The sequence below is a fragment of the Solanum lycopersicum genome, chromosome 11 (genome assembly GCF_036512215.1).
Source record: "Solanum lycopersicum chromosome 11, SLM_r2.1".
NCBI lineage: Eukaryota > Viridiplantae > Streptophyta > Magnoliopsida > Solanales > Solanaceae > Solanum > Solanum lycopersicum.
Window position 1 is genome coordinate 10,217,815 of NC_090810.1, and position 13,444 is coordinate 10,231,258.

Below are 13,444 nucleotides of genomic sequence, written 5' to 3' on the forward strand. Positions count from 1 at the left end.
ATAATTTATTTGCAATATGAAACGAAATGACCTTTTATAGAGGAGAGGAGAGAAGAAAAAGGAAAGGACGATTGTTTTAGACATTTTTATTTTATTTTTAATTTTTTTTTGATAATTCATAATGTGACATCTGTCGCCACATATATCCTTTCTGTTGAGGTACATGCAAATAATTTTATAGTTTTTCATAATTAAGGTTACATATGTTGCCACAGACACCACATTGGTAACAATGAAATGTTGACACATATCTCCTTTCTATGACATATATAACCTCATATCTCCTTTCTGTGACATATAATGCCACATGTATTCTTTCAGTGACATATGTTGCCACATATCTTCTTTCTGTGACATATGTTGTCACATATCTTCTTTCAGTGACATATGTTGTCACATATCTTCTTTCAGTGACATATGTTGTAACATATCTTCTTTCTGTGACATATGTTACCACATATCTTCTTTCTGTGACATATGTTGTCACATATATCCTTCTATTGGGCACATGTAGATAATTTTGTGGTGTTTTTTACAACATAGGTTATATTTGTTGCCAAATACACCACATTTCTTCTTTTCCATCATAATAGACATTTGTTTCAACAAAAAATTCATTAATATTATCAACAAAAATAAACACTTTATCAATTGTTTTATACAACTTATCAACAAAAAAAAAATCACAATGGTATGCATAACCATCAATCTAATTAATGGTGGATATTGTTGCTTCACATCAATTGACGACTTCAACTTTTTTTTTTATTTCTCTTTCACTTTCTCCTTCTCCATCTCTTGTTCCTTCTCCTTCTCTTTCTTGTTCTCTTTGCCTTTTGGGTTTGAGTGTGATACAGAGCAGTAGTCATTGTTTTTTCTTTAACTAATTATAGATAGTGATTGAGAAATATATTTTTTTCAATCTCCTACACTTCAATATTTGTGGGCAACTGAACAAAACTATATTTCTTAAACCATATGAACAAAATGGTCACAAAAAGAACAACAAAAACAACAAAAAATGAATTTACACTGAATCTTAACATTACATATACATTTTCTCAAATTATAGCTTTTCGGGTTTGTTAATTTTATTTTTAAAGTAATAAATAATAGGTACCGTTACACTATTATTCATTTTTCACATCTATAGAACGATTTAGTCTTCAATAACCCAAGAAAAAAACTTAGTATTATTTCAAAATTGTAAAATCTCTAAAAACTGACTTACCCATTTTAAGTCAAACACAATCTTCAGTTCAGAAAGAGTAGAGAGTCACGGCCAGAGATGAGAAGGAAGATAAGATAATGGGGAAGAATATTTGTTTTGATAGTCGAATTTTCAGATTTTCTAAAGAGGAAGAAGAAGAGAAGAGATAACATTGAGAGAAGAAGAAGAGAAATACCTATTTTCATTTACCTTTTTTTAAAGAAAAATGGTTTGGATAGAGTTACAAAAGTTGAAAAAAATGAAGTGTTTTTTTTTTTGTATTTTTATAACAGATTAGAAAGTTTTGAAAATCTTAATTTAGTCCCAAATTTACTTAATCACATTTTAAAGATGATTTGACCAGCTTTTGGTCAATCTGTCACCAAAAAACAAACTAAGACTTATTTGACACCTTTCATTTAATTTTCTCGTGTTACACAGTACACAACTAGTACTACTATGACATTGTCGAGTCATTGATGAAGGCCTAGTACTACTTGGTCTGTCAACTTTGGCAAGTCTTTGATGAATGCCTAGCCATAGTGTCATTTTCAAAAAAATCCAGGAATATTTTTTTGGCTTAAGTCATATGCGGCCCTTTAAAGTTGTCCGTATATTTCACTTAGACACCTCAATTTAGCCTCATACCTATTGGAAACCTTATGTGTTCAAAAACAGTTCCTATTGGACACAAATGGCTTATGTGACAAAAAATGTGTATTTCACAGTCCCCAAGCGCGTGAAACCATTTGAAATGATCTTTTTTTCTTCTTCTTTTCAATTAATAGACCTAATTAATAAATAATGCATAAAAATAATTAATCTAAAATAAAAAAATGACCTTCTTCCATATACCTTTCTGCAACTTCTCTGATCTCTTTCCATACCCACACCCACCCCATCCATCTTTTCTCCGATCCCCTCAAATTCTTCTTGTGTTTTTTCTTTTTCTATGTAAATCTAATTAAAGTCTCAAATATTTTGACAAAGTTTCATTGTTTCGATAAAAATATTATTTCGATGAAGCAATTGATTATCTTTTCTGTAATTAGTGAAAAGAAGATAAAAGATAATGAATAGAAGGTTTTGCTGCAATCAAAATGAAAGGTGAATGAGGAATTAGCTTAGATTGACAATAATGGTGAAATATGGATAAAATTCAATGGAGAAGAAGAAAAGGCTGGAGGCTATTGTTGACTGGCGTTGAAACGCCGGAGCCAGTGAAAAGGAAACGAAGAAGAAGAAGTATGGAGGTTGCAGTTCAAGTCGACGAGAAGAAGAAGAATGGTGGGTGGCCGGTGGCTGGGGTGGGGGTGGGGTGGATTAATTCAATTTTTGTTTTCTTAAATTGCTTTTTGATAATTTAAATAAAAAAATTTTAAAAATTAATCCAATTGCCATGTGTCTTCGCTTCTTTGGTCCATTTGTCATGTTTGAGCGTTTGAAATGCACGCATATTTCTCTTTTATTTGACTATCAGTTTGTGTTAAATTGGTATAAATTTGTTAAGGTTGAAGTGTTCAATAGGTATGGGGCTAAATTGAAGTGTCTAAGTGAAATATACGGACAACTTTAAGGGGCCGCATATGACTTAAGCCTATTTTTTTCATACAATTCCACTCGAGTGAGTCACAGAATTTAAAACAATTCATGTACTACTATGACATTGTCGAGTACACTCGATCCTGCCTAAAATGAAGGTTGTCTGAGATTCTCCAAACACTTTCTTGAGTATAGCCGTGATTACTGTCGGTGCATAAACACCAATAATTACTTTAGAAATAATTGTTGAGTTGTATATTATTCAGTGAGCTTGGTTTTGACTATTACAAGGTTTTCCTATCCATTCTAGTCTTGTGACCCAACATTAAACAATCTTGACAATATAGCGGCTGCCACTCGTATTTAAGGTAGTTCAATTGTCACATTATCAGGTAGGTCATGGGTAATATTAATCTCAATGAGAATACGAGCATAAGAACCTCACACCTCAACTTCCATCTTAACTTAATGTATCAGGTTTCGATTTCCAATACTAATCCTGGATCCGCCTCTTGTTTCTCAATTCGAGACCGACTCGAGATCCAACTCCTAAATTCTGGATTGAGTCAGGGTCAGGTGTCGAATCTTAGGTCTCGAGTCTTGGTTTGGGATTTCAAGTTTGGGTCATAGGTCAAGTCTTAGGGTTGATGTCGAGTCTCAGGTAGGGGTTGGGTCAGGATCGTGGGTCGGTTCTCGAGGTCGGCGTTAGGTGTCATGGTCAAGGTTGAGTTCAAATTCGAGGTCTTGGGATAAGGTCAGGGTCGAGTCTTAGGATAGGATCGGGTCTCGGATCGAGGTCGAGGGTAGGGTGTCGAGGTAGAGGTTGAATCTCGAGCTGGAATCGGGTCTCAAAATCAGTTCTCGTGGTCGGATCTCAATTGAAAATTGGATCTTAAATTGGATGTTGGGGTTGGGAGTCGAGGTCAAGTACCATGTTGGGATCGAATTCTGATTCAAAAGTTGGATCTTGAATGTTTCTTAAAATGTTAAATTATTTAATAAAGAGTGATTTTGTTCTTTTTCAAACGGAAAAGGTTCAAATATGTTGTTCAACTTTGAGAAAATACTCATTTATGTCATTCATTAAAAATTTGACTCATCTACGCTAGTTTTATTTTCATTCCATTAGTTTTTAATTGAAAGAACATATATAAGTCAAACACTTGGTCAATTACATAAATGAGTTTTTTCTCAAAATTCAATGACATCTATATATTTTGGTCTTTCCCCTTTTTCAAATAATGTGATTGTACTTTGAACAAAGTAAACTAAACAAACAACAATAGTTAAATATATATACTCAATTTACTATTAGTCATGTTTTTGGAGAGAGTTGACAAAACAACCACTCTTCAAACTTAATTGAACATTCAGACAAAAGTCCAAAAAATTGGTACTTTAGACACCATATATGACATCACTTAATATTATTCCAAAAGATATAACACCCTACTCTCAAGTTTTTGATACTACACTTTGGTCCCTACTCATCCAACACAAATGTGGAATTGCTTTTATTTTTCATTTATTAAAAAGTTTTACTGCAGAAAAGCTCTCCAACAAGAAACCAAAATGCTCCTATTTTTGCAACTGACTTAGCTGATTCCGACGATATTTAAGCTTTCACAGGTGAAATCATCATCATTCTAGTCATTGATTCCATTTTTACATCATTTTCTTTCAAATGGCTTCAAACAAAAAATTCCCCCCCATTCTTGAAACTTGCAAAAATCTTCCAAGATCACTTCATAACTCGTTTTTAGATCATTTTTAGTTGTTTATAAGGACTATATATGCATTTTTATCCATTTTGAGCTTGATTTGAACTTATTCTCGTTCTTTCGTTTTTTGTACGAAATTTGTACCACTCATCAACCACTAGATACCAATATCGTAATCTAATATCTATCAGTGTAGTCTATATATGGTAGTAGTAGAATATATTGTTGTTGGTGGTGATTATATTGGAGTATGGGAGGATACTCCCAAAAGCTGGTTATGGAAATCTTTTAGTAAGACTATAGTTCCTATTGCTTTGCGTTCCAATGGTTCATGTGACGATATGATTTCAAACATAATTGAGGTCGGTGAGCAATCTTGTGAGCTAGGCAACTTGGTGATAAGCTATCAAATGAACGGGAGGGGAAAAATACATCCCACATTCATAGAGAATGATAAGAATGTGAGCTTGTACATGATGGATGTTATTGCTGATGGCTCTAGGCTTGTGTTGAGGATAAATGTCATTGCGAGTTCTCCGACTGAACCGACGAATTCTTTTAACGACAATGACTCAGTTGAAAATGAAAACTCGGGTGATCAACCAAATAACATCTTTTGTGATCAATCAAATGACAACTTGGGTGATGATTCAATGAATTGATGCATAGGCTGCAAGGCAAGGGAAACGATAGGAAGAAAAGTATCCCTTTGACATATAGATCACCTAGTGTTAAGCTTAGGAGAATTCTTCTTCCAAGGGCATGATCATTCATAGGATATTGAAGATCAGTCAGTAGATGCGAAAGATTTCGAACCTTTTGAAGAAGATGAGGCAGATCCGGAATTGAGATCACAACCCAACCATACTTTCTAGATGGAACTAATTTTTACATGAATCAAACATTCAGTTCTAAGAGTAAGCTACAATTGTTATTAGCTGAAAAATCAACATTTCTCTCAACATAGTTGTGCTTTGTCACACATTACATTGAAAATGTTGACTGAATAACTACAATTGTTTCTCATAAATCATTTATTTCCACCCCTAATGTATGTAGACCCATAAATGTCTTGTTTAAACTGATTTAATTGAATAAATTTCAATAATATAATTTAAATATTAGTTAATCATTTTCTCATTTAAATTATACTAGCTATGATCTATATTAAAGAGTTATATTGTAGTAGGTGCAATATAGATCATTTAAGGCTCATGATATCAACCCGTATATACCTTATTATTGTTAAAGTGTAGATGTCGTTGTTACAATATATACCAAGAACATGAACAAGTACCGACTGTCTTAATTATCTATATATTTTGATGAATAGTGACTATACTCAATTATTTAAATTTTACAGCGGTAACAAAGTACAAATTGCAACTTTTTCAATGTTAACGTCTGCTTTTTTAGTGTATAAAAAAGAAGGATTCATGAACTCCTCAGTCATATTCTATTTTAAAATACTTAAACATCTTTTTTAATTATGTCTCAAGCATGTCAAACATCTAATGCAAAAAAGACTTACGTTTGTCGTTGTGGTAATTTAGCTATTTTGAGGATTTCACACACCGATACGAACCCAGATCGATGTGCAATTGGTGCATTGATCTTTTTTTAAGTGGCTTGATTATGATTCATCAACGAGCAACCCATCAAAATTGAGTCTCGGATTCGAGACATCAAATTTTCAAAGCGTTATCAAATTTCAAATATTCTTTATCTCCTTATTTTATCTCATGTACAACTTGATTGACTTGTTATGTAAAGTACTCATCAACTGGGACGAGATATTCATCGACTATTACTAAAGGAAGGACTTCTTCATCTACATCATCATCATCATCATCATTATCAAATGTTAGTGATGTATAATCTTCATTAACTACGGATAAATACATAGCTTAGCATTATTACATATATATTATTTTACACAAAACTATATAAATTAGTCTACCTTTATTTTTCTTGTTCTTTTGAGCTCTCCTTAATTTCTCATCTCATGTGAAAATAACAACTTCCACATTGATAGTTTACAAGATGCAACACGCTCACACAATTATCATTTTTATTATTCTGTCCACTCGAAACAGAATTATCACGAGGTTGGTTGAAATTGTTCTCACCCAATATTTCATCCTCTTCGTTCTCTGTTGCAGAAGTCAGGACAGTGACACCTTTCAAATTGACCTTTAAGGCATCAATAGTTATGTCCTTGACTTCGTCTGTATATGACTTTAGTGCTGCCATATAATTTTGTTTTGTTTTGTTTCACGAACAGTAGGTATAAGGTATGGATGCACAATTTACAAAAAATAATAATATAAATAATACAAGACCTGAAACTGAATTACAAATATTGCTAGATAATAATAAATAAATTTATACATTTGTACTTCTCCCTTAATACTTACATGGATCACCTTCGACAACATTATTGCCCTTTTTTGTATGTCATCTAAGCAAACAGGGAATGGACAAAGGACAATCGAATGAATTCTTTGCATACTTCCCAATACGAGGAAACACCTCATATATCCAAAACTGAAATTGATACAATAACAAATAAAAAAACAAAGACTATCAAATACTTTATAAATATACAAAAGTTTATTATAAATGAAGTGCATAATTGATAACCATTACATGAAATGTCCAGGGAAAACCATACAAAGCATATGATGCATTCCCTATTTCATTATACACTTGCATCTGCTTCTTCAAATCAATTTTGTTCTTCAAATACTTCAGTGTTGAATCCAAACACTCTTTTCCCCATGGATAACTCTTGAAAAACTCTAAATCATTGACCATCTTAATGTGGTTCGAAACCACCATCTTAGATTGATCGTGGGCAAGCAACAAAGAATGGACGAACAAACTATGGAGCACTTCAACTTCAGCTCCTTGTTCGATCTAGAACCTTAATCAAATTCATCAACTTTATACCATTGATATTCTTACTCTTCATCACTTTATGGTATCATTTCTCACCTTTCTCAATTACTCTTTTCATTTTGATTCACAAGGGTATGCTGAGCAATTCAACCGTGTGACAGTGCAAACTCTTTTAAGCCAAAACACGCAAGCTTATCATTCACACAAAATCACCTCTCATGCAATTTTTTTAAATTATTTCTTACATGGCGCAACAACATATAATGGACCAATTGTCTATTGAACTTGTAGTACTCTGGAATATGTCTTAAATGTCTAAAACAAGTAATTTTAAAGTCATTATGAATTTTTTTGTTAAACTAATACAGTTCTAAAATCACGATAAATGGTGAATCTTTCTCTCATAGAAATTTTCGTTGGAAAATATCTCAACTCATCCATATATGTCTTAGATTAAAGAACTTATCAAAGATATATCTTGCACAGATTGACAAGGGCAGAGGATCATCATTGTCATCTTCAGTATCTTCGTTGTTTGTGATACTCTCCTCATCTCCACTATCAGTTCTTTCTTTACTAGATTTACTATTGTCGTCATAGTTATCGATCTCAGCCATTGTATCCGAATCTGATTTAGACTTAGACTCTTCAACAACAACTTTTTTCTTTTTTGAAGATTCTCTTGAAACTTCTTCAACCTTTCTTTTATTGTTTTAGAAGGCTTAGAAACAGATATTTTAACAATTCCGCCTCTAATTTTAGGAGTCATATTGTATTACATACAAAAAAACATATTTTTCATATTAAAAATCGACAATGTCAATGGCCTAAACTCCATTATAGTCGACCAACATACAAGAAATTCCCAACATACAGTAAAAGCTTTTAGCCCGTTAGACCAGACAAACATAAAAAATCAAAAAATCGATAAACAGAAAAAATCAAAAATATCTATGCATTGTCCCAAGCATAACGTCACTAATGATTCCGAATAAAAAGCATAAACTGAAACGGGTGAAATTTTCAGAATATTAAGCAAACATCTAAACATCACAACCTTCATGACACTATCAAATAGGCTAAAAGAAAATAGAAAACATGATTAAGCTTACATCAGAATCAGAAGATTGAAAAAGAATCTGGAGAGTAGATTGAAAAATCTTTGACTAAACTTGAGAAGAAGATTGATGAAAATAAACAAGCTTGACTTCATTTTTCACGAACAACTATAGGATCTCTTTTTTCTTTCAACAAAGGAAGATGGAAGACGGAAGATGAAGACGAAGGATGAATGAAAGACGAAGGATGAACAGTTTTATGAAGGTTAATAGTTTAGGTAAAGAAGGTTGAGAAGCTTATGGAAGACGAGGAGTTGTCTGATAACGTGTTCAGAGGTTTCCTCGAAAAGTGTTAACCTTTTTTTATTAAATATTTGATATTCCTTGGGATTATAATATGATTATTTGGATGGATGAATTTATTTTATGTTGAAGTGTTGGGGATGAACATGATATTTTATATACTCCCTCTATTTAAAAAAAGAATGGTCTAGTATGACTTGTCACGAAGTTTAAGAAAATAAAGAAGACTTTTGATCATGTGGTCCTAAATTAAAGTTATTTCAAATGTACAAAATTGTTCTTTAATCTTGCGTTCTTAGAAACCTCATGTGGAAAGTTGTTACCAAAAAAAAAAGAGGTTATTCTTTTTGAAACAGACTAAAAACGAAAGGAGGTCATTCTTTTTTAAACAGAGGGAGTATTTATTTTTTTATTCCCAAGTTCTTAAAGTGATGAAATGGCTGATGACTCCATAACCCAACCCCACTTTTTCACGTCTTTAAACCCTAATTTAAAAAGAAATTAAGTGGTTATTGTGCAATTAATTCATAGTGTTCTTACCCGTTTAATTTTGTCTGCAACATGGTGTAGCAGCCAAAAATGTCAAGTAATTACGAGATAAAAACTTACTCATAAATGATGGTGCATATTGTAGAGTTGTGTCTAGTAAAATTGTTTTAAATAATTAGGTTAAATGAAAAATATATATTAAATTGTAAAGTATTGAATTTTACTTGAAATTACTCTGATAGTGTTGAAAATAATTAAAAAATAAAATGAGAATATATAATATTGAAAGAAATCATGCATAATATGTTGGGAAAGACAAGGCACTAACAAAGAATGCCTAACAGGATGACAACGGAAGAATACCCAAGTATATACTTTCCCTTTTCGATTTGAACCAAGAGAAGACAAACAACCACAAGCAATATGATAGTAAGGTAGCAAGTAATTCAGCCAAACAAATATAACAAGACAATAATAAATCAATCACACAAGACACCAAGATTTACGTGGAAAACCCTTCGATGTGAAGAGTAAAAAACCACGGGACCAAAAGCTCCACTATAATCACCAAGAGTTACAATATTGTTCTCCAAATTGGCCACAAAACATGTGTCAAACAACGAGCAACAACAAAATAAGATTGCACCAAATCTAGAGAATTAAAGGAGCAAAATCACCAATTTCGCAGCTACTGTTCACGATAGCAAAACTGAAACTGCAGGCCACCAAATCCAACTCTGTCAGTTCCTAATCAAAGATTGAGATGAAGATAATATTCTGTCAAAAAATCAGCTCAATCAGACAAGAAACGAAGCGGAAATCGCAATCTGAAGTTGGCTATCATGACTGAAATTTGACTGCGAAAAACTGCTCTTTTTCTCTCTTTTTGGCTGCTAAAAAACTCTCTGTGTATTTGAAAATAAGACCTAAATAGGTTTATATTTGCCTCATAAGAATGGACCTATGGGCAAAAATGGGTTGGTCCAAATTGAGCTTTTATTTATCCACATAGGAAGGGAAAAAGACCCATAACCCAACAATTCTCCCCCTCACGACTATGTGGAGGAGACCGCCATCCCGGCGACCATGCAACAATCTTCAAGCTTCCCTCTTGGCAAAGCTTTAGTCATCATATCGGAACCATTGTCATTTGTATGAATCTTTTCAAGCTCGAGCAACTTAGAATCCAACACATCTCGAATCCAATGGTATCTCACATCAATGTGTTTAGACCGACCATGGAACGTAGAATTCTTGCCAAGATGTATAGCACTTTGACTGTCACAATAAAACACATACCTCTCTTGAGCACAACCAAGTTCCCCCAAGAATATCTTCATCCAAAACAATTCTTTACAAGCTTCAACGACAGCAATAAGCTCAGCTTCTGTAGTAGATAGAGCAACACATTTTTGCAACCTAGATTGCCAAGACACAGCTCCCCCTGCAAAAGTAACCAAGTACCCTGAAGTAGACTTGCGAGTATCAACATCACCAGCCATGTCTGAATCAGTATAACCACAAAGAATAGGCTTCCCTGTACCAAAACACAAACTCAGACTAGAAGTGCCATAGGGATATCTCATAACCCACTTCACAGCATTCCAATGTTCTCTTCCCGGATTAAAAAGAAAACGGCTAACAACTCCAACAGCGTGAGAATATCTGGTCTTGTACAAACCATCGCATACATCAAACTACCAACAGCTGAAGCATAAGGAACTTTCTTCATATCTTCCTTCTCATCATCACTAGAAGGACACTGTTTCGTGCTCAATTTGAAGTGCATAGCTAAAGGTGTACTGACAACCTTAGCTTTGTCCATGCTGAATCTGCGAAGTACTTTCTGAATGTACTTCTCTTGTGATAATACCAATTTCTTGGCCTTTCTATCACGGACAATCTGCATGCCAAAAATCTGCCTTGCTGGTCCTAAGTCTTTCATAGAAAAAGACTTACTCAACTCTTGCTTCAACTTCTGAATCCTTCAAGTATTATGACCAACAACAAGCATGTCATCAACATAAAGCAACACAATAATAAAGTCACCATCAGAGAACTTTTGCACAAAAACACAATGGTCTGAAGAAGTCTTCTTGAAGCCCTGCTGACTCATAAAAGAACCAAACTTCCTGTACCACTGCCTGGGAGCTTGTTTCAAACCATAGAAGCTCTTCTTCAATTTGCAAACATAATTCTCTTTTCCCTTGACTTTAAAACCTTCCGGTTGCTCCATATAAATTTCTTCATCTAAGTCACCATGGAGGAAAGCAGTTTTAACATTCATTTGCTCAACCTCTAAATCTAGACTTGCAGCCAAGCCTAGAACCACACGAATGGATGACATCTTCACAACTGGAGAGAATATCTCATCAAAATCAACTCCCCTTTTCTGATTAAATCCCTTGACAACTAATCTAGCTTTGTACCGTGGAACTGGATTACCATCTTCATGTTTCACCCGAAAAACCCACCTGTTTTTCAAAGCTTTTCTGTCTTTAGGTAACTTAACCAAATCAAAGGTATGATTATCATGCAAGGATTTAATCTCATCTTCCATAGCATCAAACCACCTTTCTTTTTCTTCACTTTCCATGGCCTCATCAAGACTCTCAGGTTCTCCCCCGTCAGTCAAGAGTACATACTCATTGGGAGAATAACGAGATGAAGGAATTCTCTCCCTACTAGATCGTCTGAGAGAACTCTCTGGAGCATCTATAATTGGTTGTTGGACAACCACATCATCTTGCGCTGGAGCATCAACAACATCATGCCGGTCATTCTGAACATGATCACCATCTTCATTATCAACTTGATTTTCATCATTATGAAGATTTTCTTCCGGTGAATAGTCAAAGGAACTGGATCAACATCAACTAAGCTCTCACTACTCTGAAAATCAGCCTTGTCAGCTTTGTCAAAATCTTCAATTGTTTGGTCTTCAAAGAACACAACATCACGGCTTCTAACAAGTTTCTTCTCAACAGGATCATAGAAACGATAGCCAAATTCATCTTGACCATAACCAATGAAGATACACTGCCTAGTTTTAACATCCAACTTTGACCTTTCATCCTTAAGAACATGTACAAAGGCTTTACACCCAAAGACTCTAAGATGATCATAAGAAACATTCTTACCAGTCCAAACTCTGTCATGGACATCACCATCTAAAGCAACATCAGGAGATAAATTGATAACATAAGCAGCAGTATTAAGTGCTTCTGCCCAAAAGGAATCTGACAGCTTAGCATCTGAAAGCATACATCTAACCCTCTCAACTAGAGTTCTGTTTATCCTCTCTACTAAACCATTTAACTGAGGAGTCTTTGGAGGAGTTTTCTGATGCCTAATACCCTGCTCTCTACAATATCTATCAAAAGGACCAATATACTCACCATCATTATCCGAGCGGATGCATTTCAATGTCTTCCATGTTTGTCTTTCAACCAAGGCCTGAAAACTCTTGAACACATCAAGTACTTAATCCTTGGACTTCAAAGGAAATACCCAGAGTTTGCGAGAATGATCATCAATAAAAGTCACAAAGTAAAGTGCACCACCATGAGATCTTACCTTAAAAGGACCACACAAATCAGAATGTACCAACTCCAGCAAATCAAGCTTTCTTGAAGGCGGATGACTCTGAAAAGAAACTCTTTTCTGTTTACCGGCTAAGCAATGAACACATTTCTTCAACTTTGCTTGTTTCACTCCAGAAAGCAAATTTTTCTTAGCCAAACTATCAATCCCCTTCTCGCTCATATGACGCAGCCTTCTATGCCATAACTCTGATGAAGTATCATTCTCCACCAAATTTACTGAGTCTCTGGATATGGAGACCTGAAATACATACAAGTTAGACAACTTGTCACCACGGGCCACAACCATCAAACCTCTAGTAAGCTTCCACTGGCCAGCACCAAGTGCATTAACATAACCCTCATCATCAAGATATCCCACAGAAATCAAATTCAAGCGAACATCTGGAGCATGCTTGACATTATTGAGAACTAGTTTGGAACCATTGTTACTTTCCAAACAAATTGTCCCAATGCCAATAACTTCAACTTCATGATTATTGCCCATTTTCAACGTTCCAAAATTACCTGGAGTATAAGAAGAAAATAATTCCTTTTTTGGCGTGACATGAGAAGTAGCACCAGAATCCACAAACTAGCTAGACTCATCACGAACAAGATTAATGGCATTTTCATCAC